Source organism: Papaver somniferum, chromosome 6 (genome assembly GCF_003573695.1).
Source record: "Papaver somniferum cultivar HN1 chromosome 6, ASM357369v1, whole genome shotgun sequence".
Taxonomy (NCBI): domain Eukaryota; kingdom Viridiplantae; phylum Streptophyta; class Magnoliopsida; order Ranunculales; family Papaveraceae; genus Papaver; species Papaver somniferum.
The window spans coordinates 104,891,040-104,904,496 of NC_039363.1; the positions used below are offsets into that span (position 1 = coordinate 104,891,040).

The 13,457-nt window shown below is 36.3% G+C and overlaps 1 pseudogene; it reads right to left on the reverse strand.

The window, feature by feature from the left end:
- Nucleotides 1-6,384: 6,384 nt before the first annotated feature.
- LOC113291241 lies at nt 6,385-9,714 on the reverse strand (annotated as a pseudogene).
- Nucleotides 9,715-13,457: the final 3,743 nt, after the last annotated feature.

The following is a 13,457-nucleotide window of genomic DNA, read 5'->3' on the forward strand; positions in this document are numbered from 1 at the left end:
AATCTCTATTCAAGAAGGAGTTACGGATACCCGAATATGGGTTGGAAGTGATCATGGTCAATATACGGTTAAGGGTGGAAATAGAGAGGAAGGGGATCAAGGTGAACCAAAATTTTCAACCAATATTGTTTGGAGCCGTGAATACCCTCACAAAATCAATTTCTTTCTTTGGCTTCTTTCTCATGATCGGATAATGAGGGCGGATAAATTTTTAAGAAGGGGCATGGATGTTAGTGAATATTTTTTTTGTGAAGAAGAGCTCGCACTTGTTTTATGAGTGTTAGAGAATCCAGAGAATACGTGATTACTTTGTTGAAGGGTGCTCGTTGGACATATGATTCCAATGTCTCTACATCTATAAAGGCTTGGAAATTTAATTGGGGAGATAAAAGACTTAGTTAAATATGTGATAGGATCCGGAGATACCTATATATAATAACCGCAATCGCACGGTGTCCAACAAGTAGACAAGGATAAGTACGGGTTCCCGCAAGGAGCGGTGGAAATATCAATAATCAGTATTCCTAATTAACTAATCAGCAAAACTATTTTTTGGATTTTTGAAAAAATAATAACATAAAAATAAACTAAAGTAACAAAATGGAATCAATGGGAAAATCGGTAACCAGAGTTTCATGATATCCACTACTATCTCTATTTAATTACTGAAATGACACATAATTTCGAATATATATTTATTGTTCGTTCCACCGACACCATCTATTAGAGTCGTAAATATCACTGGAACAACTCTAGTACACCGAGTTTCTCGGTACATTTCACGGCATATCCAACTTCAGTTACTATATTTCAAGTTAGTTTTATGTCCTTCCACTGAATATCTGCAGAATAAATTCAAGCAACACACGGAATCCTCCATCCAATTTCTGAAGTATTTTTCCATGTAAAACAAACACCAACGACTGAATTCCATTCGATCAAAAACAGCTTCACCAATCAACCAGTCGGACCAACAAACGTTAGCTCATGCTCTCCATCTTGGCTATAACCGCTAGCACCAACACCAACAGTTCAACCACCGACTTCACAGCTCTCCATCTCGGCTCCATCTAACATCTGCCAACAAAACTCCATCCCAGTCGAGAACTACGAACTGCTAGTTGAACTCAGTTCCAGGAGATGATGCCGCTGATATTAAATCAAAGCTCGGATTGAGTTATCATTTCCTTTCTCTGTACTAAAGTTCACATCCAAAATAGATTTCAAGTATCGATGCCGAAAAACTCATTTCAGGCCATTGCACTAGTCGTTTGGTATCACGGAACTCATCACTCCTGCAAACGCTTCAGCCGGCATCCATTCCATTCTATGAGTCAACATCACAGTTACATCATTTCTCCGCAGGCATGCAGCAGTACCAACTCAATTTAGTCATAACTAATGCTGCTGTAGAGAATACCCAAACTCCATTGACGTTGCTGCTATAGAGCCCTCGAACAGTCACCACCAGTTCGAAAACCCATCTCCACTCATCTTCATTTCCGTCTCGAACCTCAGGTCACATTAACACCATCAATCACCAGGCAATCTTCGATCGTGACTGCCATCAGCAACATCACCTCTATTTTAGTCGACCCCATTGCAGACACAACTCAGTTACTGACCATAAGTTCACTTTCTTGCGAACAGCTCCATTATCCCCTGAAATCCATTGCTGCCGCTAAACCATCGTTTACAACCAGCTCCGTTCTTATTCCCAATTCAAGTCCATTCTACCTGATCTTTTAATTTATTCATCCACTGCATGCAATCACATTTGAGGTCTACAGTAACCTCCAACTCATCGTTCATGATTGTTTCCAATCATTTCTTTGAGATTACCAATCGATGCCATGCAAAGAACTTGCCGAAAACTCATCACTTCCAGCTGTTTAACCATCGACACCAACCATCGGACACAACTCATATGTTCACCGGCTAAACCAACTCAGCCACAACACCTTTCTCTGACGACTGCAACAGTTCGTCCTGTCTCCATCTCGATTTGGCAGCAGTGCCTCCAGCTTGAATAGGAAATGAAATTTCCATTTCTTGTTTTAACACAAACTGAAACACCAAAAAAATGTTGTGTTACTAATGTGGACACGTCCCACATTTTCTTTACCTCTAGTGATTCCACGTTCTGCACAAACACAATTCTTTGTCTCCCCTGAATATGTACTGGGGTGATATTGGGAAAGTATTATGGCTTAGTAGTGCGACAGCGTTACTAGTAGCCAAATAATTAAGCTCCATCCCGTTTTGGTGCCGTTTGTTACAAACGCCTCTTTAATCTCCAATTTAGAGGTTTTTCCGTCTGTCGATCGATTTCTTTGTAATTTCTACAAAAGTACTAAAATGATGTTATTAGCTAAAATATCGAGTCCTAAATAATATAAATATGGGTGTAAAATGTAGCACTTACGTGCTTATCAATATGGAATAACATCTCGGTTGTTATATGGTGGTGCATACGGAAAGAGCGAAATGCAAGAATCTTTGGTGAAAAAAAGAAAAATTTGGTGAGCCTCATTAGAGACATCAAATCACAAGCGTGCTTTTAGGAGGAATCGAACACAAAGATGTTCGAGCTTATGGAAAATATGGTGATTTCTTTATGGGATTCCTTATACCGGCTTCCATAATTTTTTGCTTCTTTCCTTGCGTAGACGAATCCCCTTTCGGCTCTCTTTTTCGTTTTCTTCGGTTGTAATCATTGGGTTGAGGTACCCATCTTAAATGCTTCTTTTTCAATGAATTTTCTACTTGACGGGTCAAAAAAAAAGTATGTTATTATGGTTATATGACGAACAATATGCATGACCGAAAATATCCAAATGTAACAAACACTTAATGAAACGTACTTTCCTATGCTCCAATTATCATTGGTCACACTAACCATTTTCTTTTCTTTTTGAAATGGCTTAGTTTGTGTAGATACAAAGTATCACATTGCCCAGGTTGAGCGAGTAAAGAAGATTAAACAACGTGAAAGAGAAATTCGTATCAAGCGCGATAAACAACCTTAATACGTCACTACTTGAAGTAAGCGATGGCGTCATGATAGTTGTGCTGTAAAGGAGGAAACACGAAGATAAGGTTCACGTGAAACGTGTTATACTTTATGCGAAGAAATGCTTAACCTAATAATACTAGCACAATAGGTGATAACATAGCGTAGGATTGGCCGAGAAAGAAGACTTTATTAGCTATCATCCACTATGTAAAGGCCTATATAAGGGGCAAGAGAGTATTGTAAATGTGGTTAAAATCTTTTCTATTATAATATTGCCTTGGATAGAAAGTAGTGTGAGTTCTAAGATTAAGGTTTACACATAAATTTCATTGTAATACTATTATTTTCATAATAATATTTGAGATTATCCTTATTACAACTTGAGTTGTTCATAGATTATCGTAAGGGTGTGATTGTAGGATTTCCTGCAATTATATTTTGGCGCATAGAAATAGCTTGGAGGAGTAAGAGGATTTATCCTCACCTGTTAAGATTTTTTGGTAGATGGTTTGAATTATATAATTTTATTCTCATGTTAGAAAGAGTTTTCAATCATCTTTCTTTCACGTAGTCCATTATTGAATAGTCCTTTCTTTTTAGAGCTTTCATCATCTTTAAGTTTTCAGATTTGGAATTGGTTTGAAGTTTTCTTGTGTTTCCAAGTTTTAACTATACAAGTATTTAGAAACATTTATCATCTCTGGAGTTTTTCAAAGTGTTGTAAAGTTATATCGGTTTATGATTATGTTTTTTGGTGAAGTCTAGATCTGACTCTTTATTCCCTCAAGATCTTGAGTTAAAGGTGTTTTCATTATTATTAATTGTTAGTTTTGTAATTTGGAGTTGGACTTGATAATTTATCAGTGAAGTAACATCTGGTAGACAGTTTGAAGAAATGAGGAGAGGGAGAAAAGAGGTTGGTGAAGCATCATCTACAGGACAAAGACATGCCCAAGCTCAACCAGAAGATAATAATAACAAGGTTATTTACGAAAAAAGACTTTTCCAAACGACTGAGATGATACTGGGGAAGAGGATGATCAAACAACTCGTGATGAAAGAAGGAATCTGGGAGATGAAGATAATATGACCATTGAAGAATTGAGATGAGGTTAATGGAAGAACGAGAAAGATAGAGAGAAATAGAAGAAGAACGGGCAAATTTCGAGCAACAAAATGCAGCATTGATGGTAGAGAATAACATATTTAATGCAGTTCACTAGCTCATGGAATTGATGATTTTCTCATTCAAGATGGCTTTTTTTTTAAAGGTAATCATCTTTGTATCCCTAATGTATTTTTACCTCTTCATTTAATACGTGAATTGCATGGAAATGGACTTGATGGTCATTTTATTCGAGATAAATCCATTGCACTTGTTGAAGAAAAATGTTATTGGCCTTCTATGAAGCGTGATGTCCAAAATTATGTCATGAAAAGCATGGTTTGCCAACAATTTAAGGGTACATTTAATAATACCGGCCTTTATACTCCTTTACCAGTCCTGAGGCTCCTTAGGTTGATATTAGTATGGATTCTATTCTTGGTTTACCTCGTACAACAAGAGGGAATGATCTAGCGATGGTAGTGGTTGATGGATAATCAAAGATGGATCACTTTATTACCTGTAAAAAGTTTAAAGATGTTTTCAATGTTGCATTTTTATTCTTCAAAAAAGTGGTTCGTTAGTGGCATTCCAAAGTCTATTACTTCTGATAGAAATACCAAATTCTTGAGTTATCTCTAAAAGACATTGTTGATGCGTTTGAGAACTACTTGGCAGTTCAGAGTCTAAAGATGATTTCAATATTGCATCTTTATTATACAAAAAGGTGGTTAGTTTACATGGCATTCCAAAGTCTATTACTTCTAATAGAAATACCATATTTTTGAATTATTTCTGGAAGACATTGTTGATGTGTTTGGGAACTACTTTGTAGTTCAGACTACTTCCCATCCTCAAACAAATGACAAATTGAGGTAGTCAATTGATCCTTGGGTAATTTTATTAGAGCTAAATATGTTGATAATAAAAAACAGTGTACTACCTCAAATGGAGTTTGCATTTAATACTTCAGCAAATAGATCTACTAATAAGAATCCATTTGAAATTGTTTACTCTAAGGTGCCTAATCATGTCCTGGATTTGGTAGTACTTCCTAAGTTTCATGATTCCAATGTCAAGGATGAAAATTCGATAGAAAAAGCTTCTAAGCTTCATCATGAAGTGAAGAACTAGGAAGGAGAACTAGTCATGATTCATCTTTTCAAAGAAAGATTTCCAGTTGGAACTTATAACAAGACTAAGATGGAAAAGTACGAACCTTATAAAGTTTTAAATAAGATCAATGATAATGCATATGTGATCGATCTACCTAAATACTGGAATATTTCCAATGTGTTCAATGTCCAAGAGATTTTTACTTTTCACGGTGGTAATGAACTCTTGTTTGTTACTTCTAACTCGGAGATAAGTTATTTACATGAAGGGGGGACTGATACAGGACATACCTTTTCAATTACAGACGTAGCACAAAAGCTACCAGTCTTTGTATGTTTCCTAGTTTGAGTAATTCTCATTATAGTTCTAGTATATATTTATGAATTCTATTTTTGTTAAACTTCTTTGTTTAGTTTTCTAGTCGATTTTTTAGACCTATATAAACAGGCAGTCTCTATAAGACACTACTCTGAAGCTAAAGATATTGAATTACTATATTCTTAATTTTCTTAACTTCTTGTTCAAGATTATCTTCTTTATCGTAACTATGTCTCTCTTGTCCTCTCATCAATCTCTGTATTGCTTTCATCTCATACATTCTACATTATAGGGCTTCCGAAAGGAAAAAAAGATTGAACGATCAAAAACTTAAGACGGGATGGGGAGACCAAACAATTATATGTGTGAGTTTACTGACCCTCCAAAAATCTCACACTTTATTACATTAAAACATATCAACACAATTCAGAACACATTTTTCACATAAGCTAATAATGTTATAGAAATCAGCTTCATTAGAAGCATTTTGTTTGGGCATGAAATACCATGTAGTCCTATAAATGGCACTTTCCTTCAGTTGGGCACATTTGGTTTAGTCAATCTTTAAATGAGTGGAGGAAGTTCTTCTTTGTGCTGACCTGTTCTATTTGGAAAACTAGTATAGACATTTAAAAAATTCTATAAATCAGGTCAAAATGCAATCTTTTCATAGCAATTCATATACCTTGGTTTTACCATGGCCAAGAAAATATAATTCCGAGAGGAAAGCAATAATCAAACTGACTAATTATAAAACTTAATTTTCAAGGAATTTTACAAGTTATTGTATCTGTATATGGACCAAAATCACTTAACGATACATGAAGCCTCATAATTGCCGAGAAGAGTCATTCTTCTTAAGAACCAAAAAGTTATTCCACACGTCGATTGGCCCGGGAAAACACCAATGGGCACCATCGGTTCTGTTTTTACCATCCGTCCATCGATCTTTCCAACTATTCCCTGGATGTCCATCCGGTCTCATCATCATAGCTTTGGTTATATCTAAACTCTCAAACATCGTTCCATTTGTTGTGTTTTTAATATGATCAAACTCTTTTACTTGAACATCCATTAGTTCCTGTCTATGTAGTCAATTTCGGACGGAATTCCGGCGGAATTTCTGTTTTCGGATCACCACAAAACGAAGCACAAGATTACGCCGAGACGGAAAGGAATCGGAAATTTCGGGCATCTCGGCCGGAATTCCAGATATTAGAACATTTCGAGAACAATGGAGCCAATAATCCTGTTTTACAAATTTTCTTTCTTTGGAGTTGTACCGAAATTACACCGAAATTTGGAAACGGAATCTCTCCGATACAACGTTGTACCAGTGTCTCGCTCGGGACCGAGACAAACCGGAATCCGAAATCGACTACATTGGTTCCCGTTCATATTTGGTATTTTCGATATCCACTCGTTCTTCAGTGATTGGGCTTGTTCTATTGCACTTTCCTCCGATATTCCAAGTACCGTACTCAAAATGCGCTGGTGAAAACGTTCGTACTAATGTAAGTAAGTCCTTGCGACATTCCTTACACTCATTATGTATTTAAGTGTGGTTGCAAAAGCATTTTGAAGGGCAAAAGGAAGTCCATAATCATGAACCCCTGGATCTTTGCAATAAACACATCCTATTAGCTTACCTCCTTCATATAAGTAATTTTCTCTGATATACCAATGAGAAGCAGAAATGATAGCATAATCTAGATCAGGCAGTTTGTCAGCCCAATTAACATCAATCTTGTCGAGGTGTATATTAAACACAGGTGATGTTGTTGAATTTCCTCTCTCTTCGCTAGCAACCAAGAACTTTGTCCAGAAGACCATGAGGGTAAAATTATGAGAAGGAAAGTAAAATGTCCGGAAAGGTTCTTCAACGTCCTTGATCTCTTTTGAAGTTTCGCCCTGCAAATTCATTGTCCATGTTTCTTAAGGGAAATGAGGCACCATTATACTACATAAGCATTAAAAAGTAGAGTGCCACAAATTCGTATGTTTTGGCTTTCATGTGCAAATTAGTAAATCGGCAATAAGACTAATTCCATGAAAACTTATTTAAATACCCCTCATTTTTCATTTCATTGTAAAAATACCCTTAAGAGTATCTTTTAAGTGGATACAGTATCTATATTAATATTCTTGGGCGTTCACGAAATTATTAATATACAAAGATTATTAATATAGAGAGGTACACATAAAGAATGTAAAATTCTAAGTTCAGTATGTGTTCAATGTATTTATAATTGTACTAGATGATGTACACACATTTTTATGTTTCATATACACAAATACATGTACCCATCTAGGAACTTGTAAGGCTACTAGAGAACTTTTGATGTTTTCGACAACTATAATAATTCTATAACGTATATAGTAGAAGATAAATCATCAACTTTTTTTCTTTCCAACAAATCAAAATATCTACACTGTTAGGAAAAGAACTTATATGAATGACGAAATTCGTGTAACAAGATTTATATCTTTTTAATATATTGTCTATTATTGATAAACACACCCCAGCCGAAAATGGAACTATCTAACCACCCACAACCCCTATTCTGAATCCAGTTTTAGGCCTGTAACGCCTTAAATTTTTTCCTTTTCCTATTCCATAGAACACGCCAGAAGCAAATTAAAGCTGCTGGAAAGACCAAAACGTGATGGATGTAATTAAAAAGACTGGAGTAACTCAAGGAAATCCTTTTTTCGTGTTTATACATGGATAAATCATAGATAGATCTTTCGTGATAAAACCGTCACCTTTGATACATACATGCATTCCTTTTTGTATTCATAGCAATGGTAGAAGAAACATTTAACTCATCTCATCATCATTATCATCAAAACCATTACTTGATGGTACAGAGAAGATATAATAATACTATAGCGTATATAGTAGAAGATATATCATCAACTTTTATTCGTACACCGTTAGGAAAAGAACTTACATGAATGACGAAATTCGTGTAAAAACAAGATTTATATCTTTTTAATATATTGTCTATTATTGATATATGGAGGTAATTTCTTAAGGTGGTACTGCAAAGAACTATTAATATTAACCGAAGAGGTTACTGCTATTTATAACTGGTCCAAATTGGGGCCATTATTTTTTATTAATATGGAGTATCAATACATGGAGGTTCTACTGTGATGAAAATGAACTAGTATTTTTTATTGAAACTGGATTAGTATGTTTTTAACGCATGAAAAACGTCAACTCAACCTCTTCCGGAGATTGAATTGACTTAATATATAAGTATGATATTGGATGTGCGAAAACCTGAACCCTAAAAAAAATTTAAAAAAAAAACCTTGAGGAAATGTGTGAAGAACCCTATAAACGAGGGAATATGTTTAGTTTCCACTAAAAACTAAAACCAGTAATATGAACAAGAGCAACACAATTATAAGTAAAATTAAAATGAAATACAACTTACTTGAGATAGGAGACAAAGGAGTGAATCAAATTGATTTCGAGCAAGGGAATCGCCAATGAGCGCTAGCTTTTTCCCTTGAACTATCTTTAAGAATGTTTTGGAGTTAAATCTTGGGAGCTCACATTCATCCGGTTTCCATCTCCAATTCATATAATCTGTATCTTTCCTTCCAAATTTGATACAATTCCTGTAATCTGGTATGGTAGGACAACTCCAATTCGTGTACAATGGTCTGTTAAGGTCTGGAACCATCGGCCTTTAAACAAGTCACACTTCTTTTCAACATTCTCTACACCACCACCATATAACACAAAACAATCAAATGTATACAAAAAAATGAATCAAAATAAATGCATATAAATTTTGATATGCATACCATTTTGAGGGTGGATGACAGTCGGAGTAATTTGATTGAGATCTTTCGGAGCAATAACTTCATTCTTTGAACCCTCAGAATTGGTGGTATTCGAGGATTCTGAAATGGAACTGTAGTATTTCTCTACATTCAATTCTGAAATTGGTATTCGAGGATAACTCTGCTTAGACATGAATTTATGGAAAGGATTTGGTGAATCGAGAACGAAGATGGTTAAAAGCCAAGTAAGACCAATTACACACACCAAAAACAACACTAATCTTCCTATATTCACAACACTACTTGTTCCTTTCTTACTATAGTGAGGAAGATTTTCAAAAGTTGCAGTCTTCTTCATTTTCGTTTCGAAAGATCAGAGAAAGATGAGAAAGACAGAAGGAAACAACTCTTATCCTTCACATATAGCAGTTCTACAACATAGAATATAAGGCATGAACATTAAGAATTAATGAAGATGATGAGATGGATACATTAGTTATCGTCAAAAATTCTATGCAAGGAGGAGTCTCTAAAGGGAATGGATACATTTAAGTGCAGAATCTCACCATGATACAACCTGTTCGTTATGCCCTACGGGGAATCAGCGTAATCTACATAAAGAAGGATATTTGATGCATTAATGAGAATAGCCTCTATGATTTTCAGCAAAATATGTTCAAAAAGGAAATATATTTATTGAGATGCATGAATTCTATGGAGCATGGACAAAGGACAAGACCAAAAGACTTGCATTCCGAATCTGTAATTCTTGACAACATTTAGTACAATTTTTTCTTCAAAAATCAGAATAATAAAAAAAAAAAAAAAAACTTGTCAATTATGGCGCCACCAAGAGTTGGCCAAATTGGCAAACTGGATGAGGTCGAAAGGCTACTGCGCAGCTTAGTAGTGGCCGAGCAGTACTCAAAAGATGCGCAAAATAAACATGCCGTGACCGTGCATAATGTGGTGTATGTCGCAGCAGGGCAAGTCTTGGATAGGTTCCCTAAATAAATCTGGCTAAATTGGGGTCTATAGCTACGTGACAAAATAGCGTCATTAAGAAATAATTCATAGAAACCCCTCATCCACTATTTATGTTAATGCCTGATATGCCCTTGTTAAATTAGTGCTAATTCGAAAAATTAAAAAGTGTTTAATCAAGTTAATCCTGAGATTAACTTTCATTAATGCATAATCAAAATCCGTAAAAAAAAAAATTACTCGATCCAGAATCGGTTGATGTTAGTGCATTTGTAAAGAGATTCTGGGTTGAGTTTTATGCTTGGGAAGATGTAAACCCAGAATCGAAGTTTGATTAATACCCACATAAACCGATTCCTAAAATCGGGCTTTTGTAATGCACATGTAAACCGATTATGCCTTACTTTCAGAAACAAGATATTCATTACATAGTTTAGGAAATTAGCCCACTACATATATATAGGATTCAGTATGGGAATTATAAAATTTGACACATCAAATGCTCGTCAATGAACCTCCGAGCACGTCGGTACAACGTCGTGTATTCTTTGTGGTGAATGAACTTTCTTTCCCCATTACGAATTCTCCATAGCCCGTTGAAACGTTCTAGCTAAAATTCAATGAATTCTTATATGTTAGTATGTGAACTAGTGTAGTTGAAATAGGTATAAAAATGATCGCATTACTCACTTTTTCCCTAAGAGGAGCTCGTGGATGATAGTGGTACACTATATTTCTAACTATTACGTACTCTCGCATTGCGTCTTTTATGTAGTTGAATCAAAAAGCCAAGTCTCTCCATTTTCGGTTACTGGGATTCGCGGTACGCCCGTAAAAGAACTCTTTAACTCTCCTCCAAAACATTGAATAAATTTCATTTAGACGTTCGCGGAACGTATTGGCAAAGGATTTAACCAGACACAAATCTTCAAACGGTTCCCATTCCATTTTCTAGGCTAAGTGTGTAATGTGGGAGTGGCTCAAAGAGGTCGTCCTTATATAGATGAAGTCTCAAGGGCTATTTTTTTGAATTCAATTCAAGCAATCGGATTTTATATATGACCACATAGACCGATTGTTTCCTTACAAAATCATATAAACTTGCCTCCAAAAAATCGGGTTTTTTAATGCACATGTAAACCGATTCTAAAAGTTACAGAACTTTTCTTCTTAGAAATCGGATTACATATTTATACATGTAAACCGATTCTAAAAGTTACAGAACTTTTCTTCTTAGAAATCGGATTACATATTTATACATGAAACCCGATTCTAAAACTGAACATTTGGGAAACTGTCAGAATCGGATTACATATAGTTATATGTAAACCGATTCTGACAGAAAAAATGCTAGAATCCTCCATTTTTTCCACACACATTAAGCCATTCATAAACTAGAAACCAGATTAAGTCATTCATAGACTAGGAGTGTAACCAAACATAATTCGACAATAAGTTTAAGACAAGACATAAGTTTTGACTCCATAATTATCCATCCTTAAAGACATAAACATGAGTATAACCATTCATTCATGAACATCCCCACCACGACCACGTCCACCGCCACGACCACGTCCACCGCGTCCTCGTTTACCAGGTTGAGCGCTGCTCGATGCACCTTCAGTCATCTTTTTTGGGGGCGCTCTCTTCCTATTCTTCTTTGGCTCCTCCTCCTCTTCCTCCTCCTCATCATCATCATCATTATGCTCCCCAAACTTTGCACCAGCTTCTACATCTTCGAGACCATTCAATTCATCAATTAGATTTTCATTGGCCTTCACATTTTTCCCTTCCCTGATTTCTAGCTTTGCTTGGGTTATCAAGTGTCCGACTCGTCTTCTTAGTTTCAATTTAAAATAAGAAACATTCAATGCATAATGCTAAAACCATTAACAAAATCATAATTGAGTAACAATACGCACCAAGTAATCGAGAGTTGTATCTTTGTCCTCTATCTTGGGCCTCTCATCTACTCGTATCATTCGAGTAGGCGAAACTTTGAGGTACCACGGTATGTAACCCGGAATTGCCGCGTCATCTGCTGGAGATGGACCATACAAAGGATATATGTGGAACGCTCTGTCGTTCCAATAATCACATGATGGGAAAGGCTTGTGAACAATGATAATATAATTATCATGTAATTTGGTTTTTGTCTCATTGATGTTGAACATCTTGTGCGCCTTTGGGATTTTTTGTACGTAACCGCATTGTCTTGGGACTCTCATAGGGTTGTACATTACATATCCTCTTGGGTGAAACAAAGGCCCAAAATATTCACTTTTCTCTCGGCATCCAACCTTCTTTCCTTTTCCTTTTCCTTTAGCCAAATCCTCCTTGTAAGGATCAAAGACAACATCCTTCGTCGTCAAGTTGTCTAACTGGCGTCTCAAATTCAGAAAATCTATTTTTTGTTTCTTCGGCTTACTTTTGTAGTTGTACTTGTATCCATAATTCTCTCTGTCCCAATCCTTGTTCTCAAAAGCTCTTTTAGCAAATATTGGGAAGTGCATACATATCCAAGCCTTCAGAAAAGCCATATTTCCTCCTATTTGGTTCCTTTGAGACCTAGAAGCCTTTCCCAACTCCTTTAACGAGTGTGCAAGGATGGCAGTGGCCCAAGAGTATTCGAGAATCTCTCCAAATGGTTGCAAAAGCTGGATAAAGTTGGCGCTCACACGGGCACCGGAAACGTCGAAGAAGATTACAGCTCCCAGGACATAGAGGACATATGCATTGACCGTGGAGATGATACGTTGAGGCGTCACCTCTTTTCCCTCAGCACGAAGATTCTTTGTTCCCATGAAGTTTTCCCTCAGCCTCGAGGGATGGAATATCCTCTGCTTTGCCTTGCCTGCTAGCATCTCCTTCTTGGTCTTCTCCTCATCCCATTGGAACACTTCCTTGGTCCACGCATAAATCTTGTCCCACCCAAGCTCTGAATCGTACCCTTTGTGCTTCACGCCTTTACCTTCTATGCTTAGGCCGGTAATTAACTTCGCATCATTTGGAGTTATCGTCATTTCTCCAAGCGGAAGATGTAAAGTATCTGTTTCCCCGTAGTATCTCTCGGCAAAGGCGGAACAAAGAGGTCTGTCGTAACCAAGGTCCAAATTC